Source organism: Podarcis raffonei, chromosome 2 (assembly GCF_027172205.1).
Source record: "Podarcis raffonei isolate rPodRaf1 chromosome 2, rPodRaf1.pri, whole genome shotgun sequence".
Classification (NCBI taxonomy): domain Eukaryota; kingdom Metazoa; phylum Chordata; class Lepidosauria; order Squamata; family Lacertidae; genus Podarcis; species Podarcis raffonei.
In genome coordinates, this window is record NC_070603.1 from 3129323 (window position 1) to 3149076 (window position 19754).

Genomic DNA, 19754 nt, shown 5'->3' on the forward strand with positions numbered 1-19754 from the left:
GCCCTGTTCAGGGAAGTTTTTAACGTGTGATATTTTACTGTATTTTTGGTTTTTATGGAAGCCGCCCAGAGTGGCTGGGGAGGCCCAGCCAGATGGGCGGGGTATAAATAATAAATTATTATTATTATTATTATTATTTAAGGCGAGGGTGAGGAGTCTGTGGCCCGTGGGCGAATTGTGACCCTCCAGCCGTATGGGGCTGCCAGGAATCTCCCCATGTCACACCCTTCTCTGGGCCTGCTCCCCAGCAATGCCGTGTTGCAATCAGTGGCGTAGCAAAGTCAGGTGGTACCCAGTGCGGTAAATTTCTTGTCACCTGCCCCCACATTGAAATTATTAAAAGAAGGAAAAATAAGATGCTTACAGTTGCAAGTGTTATTTTCTGGTTTATTTACTTAACATTGTGAGCATAAGCACTTAAAACCGTTTTCCCCCTAACTTTGTTCTCTGCAAATTTTGAAATCACATCATCAAAATCAATTCCTTTTGCTACTTTGTTTTCAATTGACAAGATGGCCAAGCCAGAGAGCCGAGCTTGACGCATCGTGGACCTAAGACAACTCTTGATTAATTTTAGTTTTGAAAAACTCCTCTCACATGATGTCTAGCAATGTAAACCGAATTTTAGAATAACTATTCAGAGATTTGAAATAAGGCTCAAAGCAAACAGGAAATTACCCTAAAAATGGCAATATATACATGTATTTGTGTTTACCTTTTAGGCTGTGTGCCTGTTTCAGCAATTCACATAAGCCTCTAGTAAAAATATCATTTATGGAAATAGCAGGAGTTATATAATCAGGTCTTACTCAAAAATGTCAGGAAACTACTTTGCAACTACTCACTTTTAACCTAGGATTGCATCCTCTGCAAGGAGATAGAGCAGTTTCAAGCCTATCTGCCTAATGATAGAAGCACCTTGTGCTCGCTCATGTCACCCTGTACAGCAGCTGCACCTTGTGTTCATTGATCTGGTGCTGAAACCCACAAACTACTTAGTACTTCAGTACTTAGCAAGTGAATATAAAGCAAAGCACCAGGGACTTCATGCCTCTGTAGACTAATTGTCAAACCCAAGGGGGGGGGGGGAAGTACTCTATACATTTACTTGAGAATTGCATGCCTAATAGTACCTGTAGCATAATTGCTTCTAATTTCTATTGCTTATGAGGATGACTTTTCTCTATACTTTTCATACACAGCTATGCTGCCTCTACAATACAATACAAAAAAATCACCAGTATGAACCTTGTGTGTAGAACCTTGACCATTAAGGGCTTGAGACCCAACTAGTCATTGAAATATTTCTTGGTAGTGGCGCCCACCCTGTGGAACGCCCTCCCATCAGATGTCAAGGAAATAAACAACTATCTGACTTTTAAAAGACATCTGAAGGCAGCCCTGCTTAGGGAAGTTTTAAATGTTTGAAGTTTTATTCTGTTTTAGTATTCTGTTGGGAACTGCCCAGAGTGGCTGGGGAAAAGCATTATTATTATTATTATTATTATTATTATTATTATTATTATTATCATCATCATCATCATCATCATCATCATCAAATAGATTTCTAGCAAATACTTCTATAAAACTTGAGCAAATTATGTCATATTATTTTTTGTCATCTGAATGAACTTGAGAATGGTAGCTACTCCTAGTTCAAACTTCATGAAAAATGGCACCTAGAAGGACATATCTAGTTTTAAAAAAAATACTATTAATGACTCTATTGTTTCAATTCATTTTATGCTCCTTTACATCCATGTTTCTAGCTTTCATTTCCCTCCTCTACTCTTTCCCTGCTCCATATCATAAACCCAGATAGCATAACTGCATAGTTTTACATATATTTATTGATTGCATAGCATGTAATTAATCTATTGATCATTCACGTTGTCAATTAAACTTGGCTCCGTTAGTCTATGTTTGCAACTAAGGCTGTAATCCATCTGTCCCATTCCGCTTGTCAGTGGGAGATGGAAAGCAGAGCTCACTCCATCAGCTCTGCTGTGACAGACCTAGCCATGGCTACTCAAAAAGCAGTCCCATGTAATTCAATGAGGTTTACTCACAGTTAAATGGGGTTGGGATTACAGTATAAAACTGCAATCCTGTACCCACTTACTTTGAGGCACTTCCAGCTGAACTTGGATGGGAACGACTTCTGAGTAGATATGCATATATTTCACTGTAAAGTAGGATCTCTCTACAATTGCAACCCTGCCTCCAGTTCCTCAGGTATAGAACTCATGCATAATTAAGGGCAGGATTGCATCCACAGCTATCACACAGAACTACCCCTGGGGATGCACACATGCCATGGTAATTTCTCTGCTCATAGAATCCTATCCCGAGAATGTTAGGCTACAGTCCTACCCACACTTACACGGAAGTAAATCCTATTGAACTGAATGGAATTCCTGCTAAGGAAACATCTTCAAGAATGCACTTGTACTTTCACTCAACATTGGCTGTGATGTGATCCACTTGTCCCATGGATTTCAAATGACCAAAATGTAACTTTCTCCAAATTGGGGCCATAGAACTGCCACATATTAAATGTAACTAGTACAAACTCCTTCATGACAGGAACATTCACCTGCACATACACACCCAACTCTACAGATCAACCTTTCTCAACCTTGGGTTCCCAGATGTTGTTGGACTACAACACGCATTATCCTAGCTAGCAGGACCAGTGGTCAGGGATGATGGAACCTAGTGGCAAGAAGCAGGGGGTGGGGTGGTCGGCGAGAGCTTTAAAATAAAGAGGTGCGTCTTGGCCATCAAAGATGACAGTCCCTATTCCACACAGAGGAGGGTTTGGGGGTGTTACAATCTGAAGGTGGGGGGGCACAGAAGGAGAGGAATCCAATGCAAGCATGAAAATGATGGCGTTGGAACTGACCTGTTTGTGTGTGTGTTTAGAGGAGGCATGGGTGGGGGCAGAATGGAGAAGAACGAGGGGAGGAGGATCAAAGCCCTGGCAGCTCCCACATAGTTCGGTTCGCGTTGATTAAACACGCTCCATGGTGTGTAGGAGGGAATGGCATGAATGAACAGGGGAGGCAAAGAGGAAAAGGAAGGCGGCAGCAGCAGCCGCTGCTCACTTGCTTTGGTGCACAGGTGCGCAAGGCTGGATGGAGGAATCACTGCCCTCCGAAGCCCCTCAGAGCAACCTCTAGGGGCAGAGCCTCCTTAAAAGGGCAAATGGGATTCTCTGGGTCCCACCAGCCTTTATTTGTGCAAAAGGGGTTTGGGTTCAGCCGGCATTATGACACCCAGGGCAGACTGCACCCCACACCCCTTGGTTGCAATGCAGAATAGTGCCCCAGTGGTAGGTTTATGTTGTACTGTCCATACTTCAGTCCCACCTCCCCTTTCAGTTTTCCTGCAATGCTTCACCAGTGCTACCACATTATTGCCATTTGGAGGGGCACTCTTGCACTATAGCACAACAAATTTGGGGAAAACTCCACCCCACCACTGCCCACAATATGTGTGATAGAAAAATAGGTCACAGCAGGTTTCAGCAAGAAACTATGGGACACTGGAAATGCAGCAATATTTATTTATCTGTTTCTTAAAATTTATATACCGCTTGATTGTAAAAAATGAATCATGAATGCACTACAGTGGTACCTTGGGTTAAGAACTTAATTCGTTCTGGAGATCCGTTCTTAACCTGAAACTGTTCCTAACCTGAGATACCACTTTAGCTAATGGGGCCTCCCTCTGCCGCCACCACGCGATTCCTGTTCTCATCCTGAAGCAAAGTTCTTAACCCAAGGTACTATTTCTGGGTTAGCGGAATCTGTAACCTGAAGCGTCTGTAACCTGAAGCGTCTGTAACCCGAGGTACCACTTTATTTATTTATTTATTTATTTATAGTCTCAATGCCTTCATTTATTATCTTATTTTTACTTTTTTTTAAAATATACATTTTTATTAGTTTTTACATATATTTTCCAAACAGAACATTTCATCTCATCTCATCTTATACAACATTTTGGGTATTTTAGCCTGAGACTTCCATCAACCACGTCTAATGATTTTCAGACCTCATCTCTTAATCTTACATTTGTTATCCTAACTATTACTTTTAATAATCCATAACTTAAAATCCATTCTCATAAATCTTTTCTGCAGTATTTCATATAGTTCTCCTTACAAAACTTCTTGTAGTCCTACAAGCATAGTTGGTTGGTTACAATTGTCTTTCAGATAACTTGTATATTCACTCCAGTCTTTCAAGAAGTTCTGGTCCCGCTGGTTTCAAATTCTCCCTGTCATCTTATCCAATTCTGCATAGTCCATCAATTTCATTTGCCATTCCTCTTTGGTTGGTAGTTCTTCCTGCCTCTATTTCTGTGCCAATAATACTCACGCTGCAGTTTGTCGCATATAAAAACAGTTTTTTATCTTGTCTTTTAATGTCAGTGCCTACAATACTAAGTAAAAATGGTTCTGGGTTTTTTTTATAAATGTATATTTCAACATCTTTTTCATCTCATTATAAATCATTTCCCAGAAGCCTTTCACTTTTTTACATTCCCACCACAGATGTTAAAAAGTGCCTTCCTTTTCCTTACATTTCCAACATTTATTACTTATTTTATACATTTTAGCTAATTTCGCTGGTGTAATATACCATCATTTTCATTACATTTTCTTTCAAAGCATTACATGCAGTAAATTTTGTCCCTTCTTTCCATAATTTCTCCCGGTCTTTTAGCTGTATATTATAACCAAAGATGAATGCACTATTTTTAAGGCCATCTGCAGAGGCCCTTTGCCTCTCTAGACACAGTAGCACATGCTGCTTTCAAGCCCTGGAGCATCCCTGAGATGGAAAAGGAAATTGCCACGAATTGGAGGTGGAGGCTTCCCCTGGCTCTGTGCTGTCCTTTTGTGACTTCTCTGTAGATGAATGTGCTCTCCAGCAGGCCAGTGGAGGCTGCAGGAGTCGGGGAGTTGCTGAGGAAACACAGAGCTCTTTGCACAGGTTCTGGCTTGAGCCTGGCCAACTTCCGGAGGGAAGTGTGGGGAAAGGGTCAGAAGGCCTGACCTGAAGAGGATCTCTTTGGGGTTGCATGGCTGCTTTTGAGCATAGCTGGAGCCTTTAGTTCTATGGACAGGCCTACAGCTATGGAAAGAGAGAAATCTAAAAACAAGGGGGGAAAATTCTTTTAATGATCAAGTAGAGCAAATGCAAAAATGGCAAAAGATTAAGGTTTTCATTTGGGGGTGGCAGAGCTGGCTTTAGTTTAGGAGATGGAATGGGCAGGGCAGGGCCTTCTCTGTTGCAACACACATATACCCCAGTGGAATTAGTTACGACTTGTTACTATAGATATTTAAAAAGTGATGGCAAGAGATCTCCCTCCCCTCTTTGGCTATGGTAGCAAATAGGGAACAGGGAGGGAGAGAACCCCTCTCCACTGCCCTCTGGCTCTGCAGTCTGCTGGGCAAAGCCATAAACAGCTCCTCAAAAACTGAATGGGTTAAGTTGATTTAGGAGAAGGGCTGCAGCTCAGCTGGTAGAGCATCTGCTTTGCCTGCTGAAAGTCCTGGGTTCAAGTGCACAGCGTCTCCAGGCAGGGCTGGGGCAGACTCCATCTGCATCCTGGAGGGCCACTGCAATGGCAGCTTCCTGTGTTCCTAAATCTTGCAGTCTTAAAAAGAAACAGAACCAAACACGTTTATTACTGACAGCATATAGAGTTCCCGCTTGGGCACCCAATCAGGCCCTGATCTGCTTAGCCTTAGCAAGGCTTCTTCATTGTGCACCTACTTTTCACTGGGGCTTCCACTGACGTCCTTTGTGGGTAGGTCCACATTGGCCACACTCCTGTGCACCATTATCCAGGCATGATGAGCCCTGGAGTCGGAACCTGCGACTCCTGTGAGATCCAGACCTCTGGCCCTTTAAGCCCGCACGGGGCCGCTCTTCTAAGTTGTGTAATTATGGAGCGGAGTTTGCCTTGGACCTGGGCCAAGGGCTGCAGCTGGAGGAGAAGCCACTTAACTCCAAGCTGCTGCTGTTCTGGGACTAGTCCTCCCCCCGCTCCCCTTTTCTAAATAGCGGGATCAGTGGCCGTTTCTGCAAACACAGCTCTGCTCTCAAGAAAGACGCGACAGCAAGTGGGAGAATGCGGGGAAGGGAGGAGGACAGCTAGGAGGCTGGAGGGTAGAGCAGGCTTAGTCCCTCATCCATGGGACAGCTGGGGCCTCTGGTTTCCTCCGTGTTGCTGGTGCCTCTTTTGGGAGGCTCCCTGTTGGGCAGAGAGAGAGAGAGAAGAAAAGCCGGCACCGATCGCTGGATTGCAAGCAGGGAGAAGAGCTGCCGCAGCAGACCTAGTGTAGAATTGGTATCTTCCAACAGGTGGGCTGGAGGCGTGCACGGTTCTGCTAGTAGAGGTGTGTGTTCTTCCCTCGCCACAAGGGGGCAGCAGTCCCCGGAAGGAGCGCTGGTCAGTGGACACTGTTTCAGGTGAGGGATTGAGGATGAAAAGGTGGGTAGAAACCCCCATTGCGGCCAAAGGGACCACACTTATTTATTGTTATTTATTATTTTGTTACTTATTTATGCATTACATTTATTCATTTACTTGTTATGCTGTATTCATTAATTAAGCTATACACTGCCCATTGACCAGGTTTGAGCCACGATAGGTAAATGGGAGGCATTTGCTATATTCTTTTGTTTATTATGGGTGGGATTCAACTCACCAGCCCCAGGAGTGGAAGCTGCAACAGGACTTCCTTGGGGATTTTGCCCCCTTTCCTGCCCTGTGCAGCCCGTGCATGGTGGGAGGGGGTGTTGAGAGAACCCCCAGAACAGGAGACGGGGGGGGGGAGAGAGGGATTTGCTCTGTCTGGCAAGCTGAAACGTTTGCCCTGATGGAACGATTGTCACAAAGCTGCCTTGAATTCCTTCCTGTGTTTATATCCTGCCGTTCCTCAGGGTGACCCAAAATGGCATTTGTGGTTCTTCCATGACCCCTCTTTGTCGCATCCTCACAATAACCCTGTGAGATGGGTTAGGCTGAGAGAGAGAGTGTGTGTCACAGGGCCAAGGTCTCTCAGCGAGCTTTGTGGCTGAGAAGAGGTGTGAACCTGGGTCTCCAGAGTCCTAGCTCAATGCTCAAACCACTACACCATCTTGGGCACCAGATGCCGGGGATAAGCAAGGAGAGAAGGCCACTCTTGCCTTCATGGCCTGTGGCCTTCCAGATATGTCTGTCTACTGCTGGAGACAGATTGCTGGACTAGGTGAACTTTGGTTTGGATTCAATAAGGGAGTCCTAACATTAGTATTCAAAAGGTGCAGGGCAGTTTACAACCACAGTGTACATTGGGTTGGATCCAGACTTTGCCTCCTGTGAAAGCAAGGGCACTTTCCAGTCACGGAAGAATCCTACTGGCAGAACACGGAAGGAGCCGATTTTTGCTGAATCTCCTCTTCTCCTGAAGCCTGCTTTTTCTCCTGAAATTCGGCTTTGGAGGGCGGGGGGGTGGCTCTAGAGAGTGTGGGTCTCCCCTCCTTTTTTTCCTTTCTCTCTCTCTCTCTCTCTCTCTCTCTCTCTCTCTCTCTCTCTCTCTCTCTCTTTCTTTTGGAGGAGAAGACATTCTCAGCTGCTTGGAAGCAACCTCTGTTTTCCCCTCCTATGTTGCTGGCCTGTAGCTCCAGCCTGCATGGCCGACAGTCAAGGTTGATGCAAGTCATAACCCAACATTTGGACAGCACCAAGTTGCGGGAGGTTGTTTTAAGCAGAACCTGAGAAGCGGGGTATGAAATGCATAGCTCTTGAAAAGTTCGTAAGTTTTTGCCTCTGCTGTTTATTTGGAGTCTCCCCTTCTTCTCTCTCTAAGTTGCCCACGATTCCCCAGCGGCATATGGCTTAGATCTTGCGTGACTCGTCCAGAGCAATTTGTTCTGCAGCCTCCTCCCTGGAATCTCTCCCCCTCGCTGTTCCCCTGGTGGGGAGAGTTTCATCCTTGGACTTTGGCTGGTGGGAGGCCATTCAGGGGAGGCATCAGGGACAGTAAGAAGGCTGCCCTGCAAATCCCTTTGGTGGGCTTTCCTCGCACACAGGGCCTGACAGATTAACGTACTTGGAGGTGGTGTGGATTTCCACCCCTCCTGCAAGCCACAATGCCCTTTTTGTCTTCCCTTATGTCATGTTTTGCCTTCCCCTATAGCGAGTGGATTGGCTTGCATCCAAAAGTCATCTGGAACTGCTTTGCTCATGAGAGGTACTGCCTTGCCGGATCAGACCAAAAGCTGCATCTAGTCCAGGATTCAGTCTCTGTCAGCCTCTGGAGAGGGTGAGCAGAGTGGGTGGGGCACATTTTTTGAATGCTTCCCTAGCTAGCGAAAACAAAAACTCCCTACCAGTAGAAAAGCAGGAAGATGGGATCAAGCTCAGCCTGATCCTTCCTGCACTGATTTTCTGCATGCAGGGAGATTTTTGTTTTAATTAACTTACTTTAATTTAAAATACTCATGTAAGCCTTCCCATCACAACTTACTAAAGGTGATATAAAGAACAAGAAAATACACTTCAACAGGAAAATGGCCACAACTTAAAACTCAGCTTGCAGTTCTTTCAATTGAAACCATCAATTAACTAATTAAAGGTCCTTTTAAAAAGAAAGTTGATAAAGATGGGGCTATACGTACTTCTTCTGGGGGAGAGTTCCAAGAATTCAAGGCCACTATGGCAAAGATCCTCATGCCTGTCAGCCTGACGGAGGGATTGAAAGCAGAGCCTCAGAAGCCGTCTCAAGGCCTGGGCAGGTTCACGTGGCTGCAAGCCGTCCTTCAAGCAACCTGTTTCCAAACCCTTTATGCCACGGGCAGGGAAACTTTCAGCCATGTCTCAGTGGTGGGTGGAGCAGGGGTGCAAATTTTACCTTTGTCCAGTAGGCACGCTCCCACACACCCCTCGCCGTCCAGGCAAACTAAGGGCATTTTCAGAGTCCCAGGACACGTTCCAGCCAACCAAAAACACTTGGGCCAGTGACGGGTGTAGCCTGGGGAGCATTCTGAGAGCCAGCTAGAGTGGCCTCAAGGTCCACATTTGGGCTCCAGGCCTGAGATTCCCCTCCCCAAGTTTATGGCTTCAAAGAGGGAGCCTAGAGCTTTCAATCAAACCTTTTATATTCCTTTAATGTAGAGGAGCATCAAAAATGTGATCCCCTGCAACCGCTCTAGTATCACCTCCTTCATGCAGAGGTCCTTAGAAGAGGCATAGGGAAGGCTGAGATCCAAGGCAGCCCAGGTTTGAAGACTGGTGCATAAATGGACCTGGCTAAGCTCCTTTCCTGCTCTGTGCCTCACCCCCCCATCCCGCTGCTGCCTATGGCATCTGGAAGGAGGGGAGTACAAAGCCCCCACCCCTCCAAGCTCAGAGGCCTGTCTATCCTTTGCAGATGTGCCATAAAAATGCAATGTCTTCCTTTTGCTAAGAAGCAGCCCAGCTCATCCGGCCGTGAGGCCTGCTAGCTGTGCAGTTGGCCTGTTGAGATGTACAGCCTAGACTTCCTCCTAGAGTTTCCCACATCCTGGCGACCTCCCCTCTGCCTCCCATGGGCTGGTCCAGATGTTTTCCCAGGCCAGGGCTTGCTGGAGGGATCAAGCCAGAGGGCTTGGGAGGGGGAGGCAAGAAGCTTCCTCCAGAACAGCGTGCGCACACACACACACACACACACACACACACACACACACACATCTGCTCCACATCCCAAAAGTTTCCCACAACCGAACTGCAGGAGAACATTCAAGATTGGAGGCCGTTTGTGTCTGAGAGAGGGCATGTGTATGTGGGGCAGGGTGTGGCCATGAGATGAAATGGGGCGTGAGCAGCAGAGAGAACCCCAGACTAAAGACCCAAGTGCATTTGCAGAAAGTGGGAGAAAACTGGAATATGAGTAGAGAGAGTAGTAAATGGATGGTGAATTATCCTGAGTTCTTTTCGACTACTCAGGCTACCACATCCCTTTAATCTGCTTCCAGTGGGTCAATGCACGCATTAATTGTGTCCTTTTGAAACTGCAATACTGAGGTTTCAATCTCATGCACGCATGCTTGGGATCAAGGGTGCCAACTTGCCCCCCACATTGCGGAGGCCTGGCGTCATGTGATGTCATATGCACATCATGCACAATGGGGGGGGGTGAACCAGGCGTTTACTAGCCTGCTGGCCCACACATTTCTCTGTTAAAAATGATGTGTGGCTGAAAGCAAAGACACACTTTTTAAAAAGCTTTGGATACTAGGAAGCTATTTCCGGCCATCTTGGTGATGACTATTTATAGGTCTGCCTGCGAGTAAAAATTACATTTCTTGGACTTCGTTCTGAGGGCCAAATTAGACATGACATGCCCAACGTTTTCCCCTCCACGGCTAATCATAGTTCCAAAGTATGTGTGTGTGATTTGGATCTGGGCCATGGCAGGGGAGCAAGCATTTGATGATCCCCTCATGCCCTCCTCCATTATGCTGATCTAACCCTGTGGCTGCTTTTAGCAATCAAAAAGGGTAACTGGAGATGCATTCCTGTGCCTCTGCTGTTAATTTCTCCCCTTTCTATGCCTACATGTATTCTTATTAGTAGCAGCATTTGGTGGTATTCAGCTCCTGTGTCGCATTAGTACAAGGATTTCCACATGCACTATGGGACTCCCCCCACTTCCCCCACATGTACCCCAGAAACACCTAGGACAGATTTAAGGGGAGAACAGGAAGGAGAGGGAGAGAATAGTCTATTGCACAAGCAGAAATCCTTGTGCTGACAGAATGTTCACCTAGCACTGTGTTTAATGTATTTTTAATCTTTTGTTGGAAACTGCCCAGAGTGACTGGGGAAACCCAGCCAGATGGGTGGGGTAGAAATAATAAATTATTATCATATTATTATTATTATTATTATTTTATTATGTTGGATACTTAGAATCATAGAATTTGAGGGAAGGGCCCAAAGCCCACCCCCTGCAATGCGGGAATTGCAACTAAGGAACCCCTAACAGATGCCCATCTAAGTTGCTGTTATTGTTATTAGTATTGAATCACTTTTCACATAAATCTCAATCCTGCAAACGATGCAAATAATTACCCAAAGCAGAGACCTAAAGAAAAGTATTCAATTGTTCCTGGGAATGTGTCTGTCAAATCTGAAGAGGAATGCTGTTCCACAAAATGGGCAGCCAAACTGAAAGCCTTGCTCCAAGTTGTTGTGGAGCACCTGATGGATTCAAGTTCCTGAAAGCTTTTTCTTAAGTTGGGGCTTATCCACACTTCCTCTTGTTCTGCTGGGAGAAATCGCTCTTTGAGCTCAGCTGGAGCAAATGACAAATTGATTGCCATTTGTTCCGATCTACCCTAAGAGTGGGTTTTAACTTGGAAAGGAAGGGGGCAAGGGGTAGACCACTTGGACCTGTGTCTAGAAAGTGCTTTACAGGCATGACACAAGCAGAAGTTTGGATGAGCCCTTAGTCTTTTAAGCTGCTACAAGATTCTCTTTGTTTTGACTATTAAGCTTTTCTCCTGTTTCCCGCTCTTGACTTCACTTCCCATCAATAATGGTGTAAAACATTATTTCAGAAGGTGTGGGGAAGGGAAAGAGGATTATGAGTCATTGAGTCCTAGGTCTCTTATTCCAAGTCATAATCCTTACCCCTTTTTCAGCCTCTGAAGCAGTAGATGACTGTAAGAGATCAGGGGTGGGGAACTGGATCATGGAGGAGGGCCCAATCCTTCCCTTCCTCCCTCTCTCCCTGTAGGCCAAGTTTGACAGTTGGTAGCAGTCACCTAAATGATAAAATTCCACAAGAATGCAGCAAATACATAAAAATCCAAAAACTGCATTCATTCCTTCAGTGCAAAGAATGTGCAACAGAACTATTCCTCACTCTCCTCCGCTTGCCTGCACCCTGTACCTTCCTCAAATCTGCTCAGGAAGCTTGTGGAGGGGAACTCAGAGAAGATTAAGTGTGTGCGATGGGAAAACTCCATTGCACAAGCATAAACCCTTGCTCTAACTGAACAACTTTGACTTAGAGCCACATTGGATTCAACCCATAATTCACAGCCCTGTAATTTCTGGAATTGGGATTTGAAAGTGATAGGACTACGCTATTCAACTCTGGTTCCATTTTGAATGTTAACCCAGCTGTGAACCACCAAGAGGGTGCACAATCAGCTGTATAATTTTATCCCACCAGGTAGGTGTGTCCTACCCCCAGGATTCGAGATGCCTGCTCAGCCACAAAACAGAATCTGTATGTTCAAAACTCCCAAGCTTTGCTTCAAGAGGCAATTTAGATGAAGGATAGGGAGAAAGGGTGGGGAATCCTCTTTCTGCCCCAAAAGGCAAGTCATTCAGAGGGCAACAGCTGGCAGGTCACAAGGACCTGATTAGATTCAAAATGCTTATTGATCATTTTTTGGAGCGCTAATAACAATCTGGCAAATTAAACTGTCCTCCCCAACTCCCCCAGGCTTCAGAAGAGAAGATATTCTCCATCCCACTTGGTGTTTGTTTGTTTCTTTAATTAAAGGCACAGGTCACAAAAGAATACCCTGCGTCATGTGCAACAGGCACCTCTTTTGTCTGTTTACTTAATTGCACCCTTGTTCACGCACAGTGTAATTTCAGTTGTGTTGATAGTTGGTTTGACAAAGGCACTCTGACCTGCCACTTTGCACCACATGATGGGACAGAGGCAGGAGCTGCAACTAGCTTTGACACACAGACAAAACTACGTGGTTTGATTGAGCCCCACAGCTTCCAGGTCTGAAAAAACCATAGGACCCATGGAGGCAATGTGTTTTGCATTTAAAAATAAAAATCTCATAAACTCAGTGGATAGAGCATGAGACTCTTAATCTCAGGGCTGTGGGTTTGAGCCCTAGAAAGATTCCAGCTTTGCAGGGGGTTGGACTAGATGACCCTTGGGGTTCCTTCCGACTTTACAGTTCCATTATTAGTATCATAGAATGGACTTCCGGGTTAGCACCATCGGCTAATGGCGGATTCCCTCCGAGCTCCGGAGGGAATCGGCTCCGCAGGATCCGGGTCTTGCCGCTGCGGTGACGCGGGGACCCTCAGAAATCACAGGCGCTGAAGCCTGTGAACTTGGTGACTCGGCGGGCACCATTTGCGCCCCCCCGACCCGCGAAGGAGCCTTTTTAAAGGCTTCGGAACGGGGGACGGGGTGAGCGGCGCGGTGCTGAGAGTCGACTGCTTCTCCTGCGGAGTGAAGCCGCATGCCATGGTCGGAGAGCGCTGACTTCTTCTTGTGAACAATTGGACTCTAAAAGTAACAACCCGTGAGTAATACGGAAATTGGATTTGTAAAGAAAAAAAATTTTTTTTGAATTAGGCACGATCGGGGAAGGCGCAAACAGGAAGTCCGTCTCCCCGTCTTATAAATAATCTAAAGCAAGGACTAGCTAACTAAGGTCGAGAGAATTTCTTCTTCTTTATTGGGTAAAAGACATTAATTTCATGATTTGGCAGTATAAGTAATTTTACTGGAGGATAAGAGCTAATTTTAGGAGCTGAAGTGCCACCCCCCCGGACCCAGGAGTGATCCGCGAGAGAGCCTGTTGAAGAGGTATTGAAGAGTTTGACAGCTGTCAAATTAGCTGTCAAGAAGGAAAAAGAGAACTTTGTTTCTGCTATCTCTGCTGGATATATTTGCTATAATTTGGTTATATTTTGTTGAAAACAAGGAAGAACTGATACAAACTAACTTGATTTTTGGATTTGAACTGGAAGGAAGATAAAGTAACCAAAATCCCTCTAGAGGGGATTTTGGGACATTACAAGAATGGCTGAAGGAGGAAAAATTCAAGCTAAATTGGACAGAGTGTTTCTTCTCTTGGGAAAGTTACAAGGCCAAATTGATGTTTTGGCTACAAATGTTGCAACTCTGGACTTAACAGTTAACAAATCCATTAAATTTGACAAGGACTTGACTCATGAAGTCCATGCAGCTTGACAAGAAGAGAAACTTGAAAGATTTGAGAGTGTGGAGAAAGAGATATATGTTGTTTCTGAGGAAAAGGAAGGAGGAGATGTAATGTTGCAGATGACAAAGGAGAGCCAGAGGCCTGACATGATGGCTACAAAGGAAAATAAGTACTGGATGATGAAAAACTGTTTTGAATTGAAGATTGAAGAATGGAGAGATCTCCTTATATGGAGATCTGAAGACCTATGGATTACAAATTTGATTAAGGTGAAAGTTGGAGCTTTTGGGACATTTGGACTTAAAAGGAGTAAGAAACAAGATTCGGGCTCCACTTTTAAGTATGGAGGTCTGGCTGGAAGAAATATGGACCCTATCGGGACAGAGCTTCTCCGAGATCTGGTGTTTAATATTAAGGACTACCAAAAAAACCGGCAGAGAGGAATTGAGAGAGAATTAAGAGCCTCGGACGTGAGGTCTCCAGGCTGATAGTTGACTAAGACTGATGGACATTTGTTGGGGATTGAAACCAGGAAAGGGGTGGGGTGGGGTTTGGGAATCCAAAGGGTGCAGAATTATAATCTGTTTTTTTATTTTGTTTAGTTATTAGTATGAAAATTGGGGAATTCGTGGAAGGGAATTTGGGTCGACTTTAGAAAAAAGTTTTAAGAATGAGTACTGATGTTTAAATACTGATGTTTATAAGTTAAAATTGGTTTGTTTGTTTTTAAATGAATTAAATATAAAAAGGTCAAAAAATGGGGACAAGAACTTGTTGAATTAACAATTTGAATTGGAATATAAGAAGGGGAGGTGTGGGGAAGTCAGGGAAATATGTTATTGAAAATAAGGATTGTAAACTTTATGTGTTTTTAACTTTTTTGTTTTTTTGTTTTTGATTTTTTAATGTATAAAGGTGGAAAAACTCAATAAATATCTTTTTTAAAAAAATTAGTATCATAGAATCATAGAATTGTAGGGTTGGAAGGAACCCTGAGGGTCTTCTAGTCCAGCCCCCTGCGATACCTCTTCCTCTTGTGCAGCACATTCTTGTGCAGAGGGATCAGTTTTGTCCTGCAAAGGAGACTTGGCCAACCAGAATCTTTGCCTGATGTTAGTTTGGAAGTTGCTTTGGAAGTTTGATTGCAGTGCAACACGGGAGCGTCTGACTCTTACCTACCTAGTTTTCATGATGTAGCCCAGGAACAGAAATAAACTCTTCTTAGTCTGGAGTGTGACCAAGATGGGAGTGGGGAAGAGTTTGTTTTTGTAAGGGAGCTTCTTAAGGAAGGATGATGGGCTCCAACATGTAAGCACAGGGTTCATGTGCGTAGTGGTAAAATCACCCTCCCCTTCCCCCCAAAATGCAGCCGTTCCTTTCCCGTGTGTGACTCATGGAAAAACGTTACACATGTACACAAGCATCCCAGCTCCTGTTTGTCTAGGTAGGAAGGGGAATTCTTTTTCTGTCAAAGCCACATTGCTTATGGGGGCAATCTGTTGGGGGCTGCTAAGTTTATTTGGGTGTGACTGAATCCAGCAGTGGGCACAACCATAGCCCAAAGTGGGCATGGCCCCCTACTTTTCTTTTCTTTTTCCTGACATCTCCTGTGCCCCCCCCCTCTCTCTCTCACACACACACAGAGTTTCTGACACCCGTTTCATTCTCCCCATCCCAAGGGCTTTCCTGCCTGTGGTATTTTGAAATTAGGTTGGAAGCCTAAGAGTCTGATCTGATTCTACATCATTTTGGTGATTTCATCACTAAGTGATTAATGATATTCTGTCACGAAGGGGGCAGCTGCATAAGGAAAAATAGATAAGGGGTATTTACAGTACATGTTAAAAGGGATGTGGGTGGCACTAAACCACAGAGCCTAGGGCTTTCTGATCAGAATGTCGGCGGTTCAAATCCCCACGACGGGGTGAGCTCCCGTTGCTCGGTCCCTGCTCCTGCCAACCCAGCAGTTCAAAAGCACATCAAAGTGCAAGTAGATAAATAGGTACCACTCCGGTGGGAAGGTAAACGGCATTTCCGTGCACTGCTCTGGTTTCACCAGAAGCAGCTTAGTCATGCTGGCCACATGATCCGGAAATACTGTCTGCGGACAAACGTCAGCTCCCCCGGCCTGTAAAGCGAGATGAGCACGCAACCCCAGAGTTGTCCACGACTGGACTTAACTGTCAGGGGTCCTTTACATTTACCTTTTTATTTACATGTTGCAACTCCAAAACTCAGTGCTCATACTAAAATTCGCATGTTTAACAAAATGAACACACATAAGCTTATGCCTTCTGACAGTTCTGAACCTGGTCTTTAAAACTTTGCAGAACCTGTTTGGAACTTACAGCAAAGCATGGCATTCTGGAGGGTGGAAAGGTTAAAATGAAAAGGCTGTGAGAGATGAGCTGGTAGCTCTCCCTTGCACGACACGAAGACTTTTCCTACTACACACAACCTACGTATTACTCAAACAAGTCTTCAGAAGCAAGAGATCTAGGAACTTTCTTATATGATCCCATGGCAGAAGCTTCAAATGCTGTGACAGAATCTGTACAAAATTCTATATAGATGGTGTTTCATTTGCCTGTTTCGATTAGCAATTTGATTCAGTTTTGGAGATTAGTCATTGCTGATTTTACGAATGATGCTTACAGAACCTGTTGATTGAATTGTTCTTTGGGAGTTTCAAGGCTCTACTTTTTTTCCAGTTGCAGTTTACATACCCTTATTTTACTTTTTAATTTTTAAATAGTATTTATTGAAGTTTTAAGGTTACAAAAAGAAAAAAGAGGAAACACCAAATTAAACAAAAACAAAACAACACATCACAATAAAAAGCAGAAAAATAGAAACGATTAAAAAAAACACAAATCGAACCTTCCCATAACTTGTCTTTCATTTGCTTGTTTCCCTGACCTCCTCACAACCTCCCTTTTTTGTATTCTAAGTCAATTATCCATTTCAGCAAATCCTTTCCCTCTCTTCAAATTTTTATCCTGAAAATTTATCTTGATATTAATATAAGTTTACTTTCCCTCCTTTCACCAATTAACAGTCTATTTTTCTTAAATCTTTGTTACATTTTTGCTAGAATCACATAAGTTCATTCCAATATCATTCTAACATTCATTAATTTTACAATGTTTCTGTAAATAGTCTTTAAATTTCTTCCAATCTTCCTCCACCGACTCTTCTCCCTGGTCTCGGATTCTGCCAGTCATTTCCGCCAGTTCCATATAGTCCATCACCTTCATCTGCCATTCTTCCAGGGTGGGTAGATCTTGTGTCTTCCAATACTTTGCAATAAGTATTCTTGCTGCTGTTGTGGCATACATAAAGAAAGTTCTATCCTTCTTTGGCACCAATTGGCCAACCATGCCCAGGAGAAAGGCCTCTGGTTTCTTCAGAAAGGTATATTAAAATACCTTTTTCATTTCATTATAGATCATCTCCCAGAAAGCCTTAATCCTTGGGCATGTCCACCAAAGGTGAAAGAATGTACCTTCAGTCTCTTTACATTTCCAACATTTATTATCGGGCAAGTGATAAATTTTTGCAAGCTTGACTGGTGTCATGTACCACCTGTATATCATTTTCATTATATTCTCTCTTAAGGCATTACATGCCGTGAACTTCATACCTGTGATCCATAACTGTTCCCAGTCAGCCATCATAATATTATGTCCAACATCTTGTGCCCATTTAATCATAGCAGATTTCACCGTTTCATCCTGAGTGTTCCATTTCAACAGCAAGTTATACATTCTTGACAAATGCTTAATTTTAGGATCTAACAGTTCTGTTTCCAATTTTGATTTTTCCACCTGGAAGCCAATTTTTTTGTCCAAATTATATGCCTCCATTATCTGATAATAATGAAGCCAATCTCGCACTCTGTTTTTTAATTTTTCAAAACTCTGCAATTTTAATCTGTCTCCCTCTTGTTCCAAAATCTCCCAATATTTCGGCCATTTAGCCTCCATATTGAGCTTTTTCTGAGCCTTCACTTCCATTGGTGACAACCACCTTGGGGTTTTATTCTCAAGCAAATCCTTATATCTTATCCAAACATTAAACAGTGCTTTTCTGACAATATGGTTTTTAAACGCTTTATGTGCTTTGACCTTATCATACCACCGATATGCATGCCACCCAAAGACATTATTAAAGCCTTCTAAGTGCAACACATCAGTGTTCTCAAGAAGCATCCATTCTCTCAGCCAGCAAAAAGCGGCTGATTCATAATAAAGTTTTAAGTCTGGCAGGGCAAATCCACCTCTTTCCTTAGCGTCAGTTAATATCTTAAATTTTATTCGAGGTTTCTTGCCCTGCCAGACAAATCTAGAGATATCTCTCTGCCACTTCTTGAAACACTCCATTTTATCTAATATTTGCAGTGTTTGAAACAAAAACAACATCCTTGGCAATATACATACCCTTATTTTAATATGAAAGATGCCTTGGGTGAATTTTGATTTGGAGAGGTGGCAAATAAATGATTTAAAATAACTATAATAAATAAATGTGCTTGTTGTGTAAAGCAGGGATGTGGCCTAACCCTCTTTGGACCGAGGGCTGCAATCCCCCTTGGCCAACTGGAGGGGGTGAACGCCAGGAGTGGGCATGACCCAAAGTAGGCGTGGCCACACTTATCCCCCCCCCGCCCCCCACCACATGAGATCAGCCTCTGCTCCGCAGCTGATCTCTGCTGTAGAGCTGATGAGGGAAGTTGGCCTCCTCCTTGCTCATCAAATGATCACTTTGATTACTTGGGAGGGGAGCAAATTGCATCCCCATCAGGTAGGGGTGACAGGATCCCTCTGTTTCTCATTTCCTCATCTTAAAAATACATACCCTCATGAAAATTCCTCAGCATTTTGGTGCAAATTTCCTCTAAACACATTTTTTGTCTGCAGTTTGTACACATTTTTGCAAGCAATTTCTCCTAACATAATGTTTTTGTATGATATTGTCAATCTGTTAATTTTTATACACATTTTCCCTTAATATATGTATATTTGTAAACATTAGTTGATTGGAGCACTAAATCGCAAAATCCAGTTAAGTGTGAATTTTGAAGGATGGCTGTGTATCTGTTCTTATATTGTTTCAGGAAGTCCAAAATTCAACTTTAAATGCAAACTGAGATGAATTTCTCCCCATCCCTACCATCAAGGCAACCTCTCTCTCAAACCCCCAATCATACCTTCTTTTTTCATTTTGCTGCACTGCCAAATGATGGGGAATTTGGGGACCAGCAAAATTTGCTTGATCAGGCCTCCAGGACAGGGGTTAGGTACCCCTGCAATAAGGAAGCAATATTTCTGAATAATATCTGGTTTGAATCCATCTAGCAGCCAAATTCATCGAAGAATGTTGGAAAATCAAGCTGAAAAAAAGCAATCTATAAAAATTGCTCTTAGTTAGAGTGGTATGTCTAATATTAAAACAAATTTCATTTGGGGAGGTTTAATGGTATAGGCACATGGTCCCTCTTTCTCTCCTCAGGATGTTAAATAAAACCTTCCCTGTTTTCTGCTTCAAAGGGCATTTTACACGAAAGGAAAAGTGAAACAGAATCTTCCTATTTACAGGAATTGGTCATTTATGCACATCTCTTAATGTTTGGCGTTCTTATTAGGGAAGCAAATGAATCCTCTCAGTAGAAGTGTTTGCTTAGCTCACAAATATTCTACTTAGAACTTCAAAAAAATGTAGCATTATCCTATTTCAGGTTCACACTTTGATTTTTGTACGCCCTTATAAACATGT

The 19754-nt window shown here is 43.7% G+C and overlaps 1 protein-coding gene across 5 annotated transcripts in view; it reads left to right on the forward strand.

Annotated features, from left to right (window-relative positions):
* Window positions 1-19754, forward strand: part of TNS2 (tensin 2) — a 138524-nt gene that overhangs the window by 74350 nt on the left and 44420 nt on the right. The window contains exon 1 of one of the 5 annotated variants that reach the window (XM_053370169.1): window positions 6470-6491. The exons of the other annotated variants lie outside the window; for them this stretch is intronic. The gene's annotated coding sequence lies outside the window, so the exon portion shown is untranslated. Of the gene's footprint in view, window positions 1-6469; window positions 6492-19754 lie in introns of those variants that run through there. 5 annotated transcript variants of the gene reach the window in all.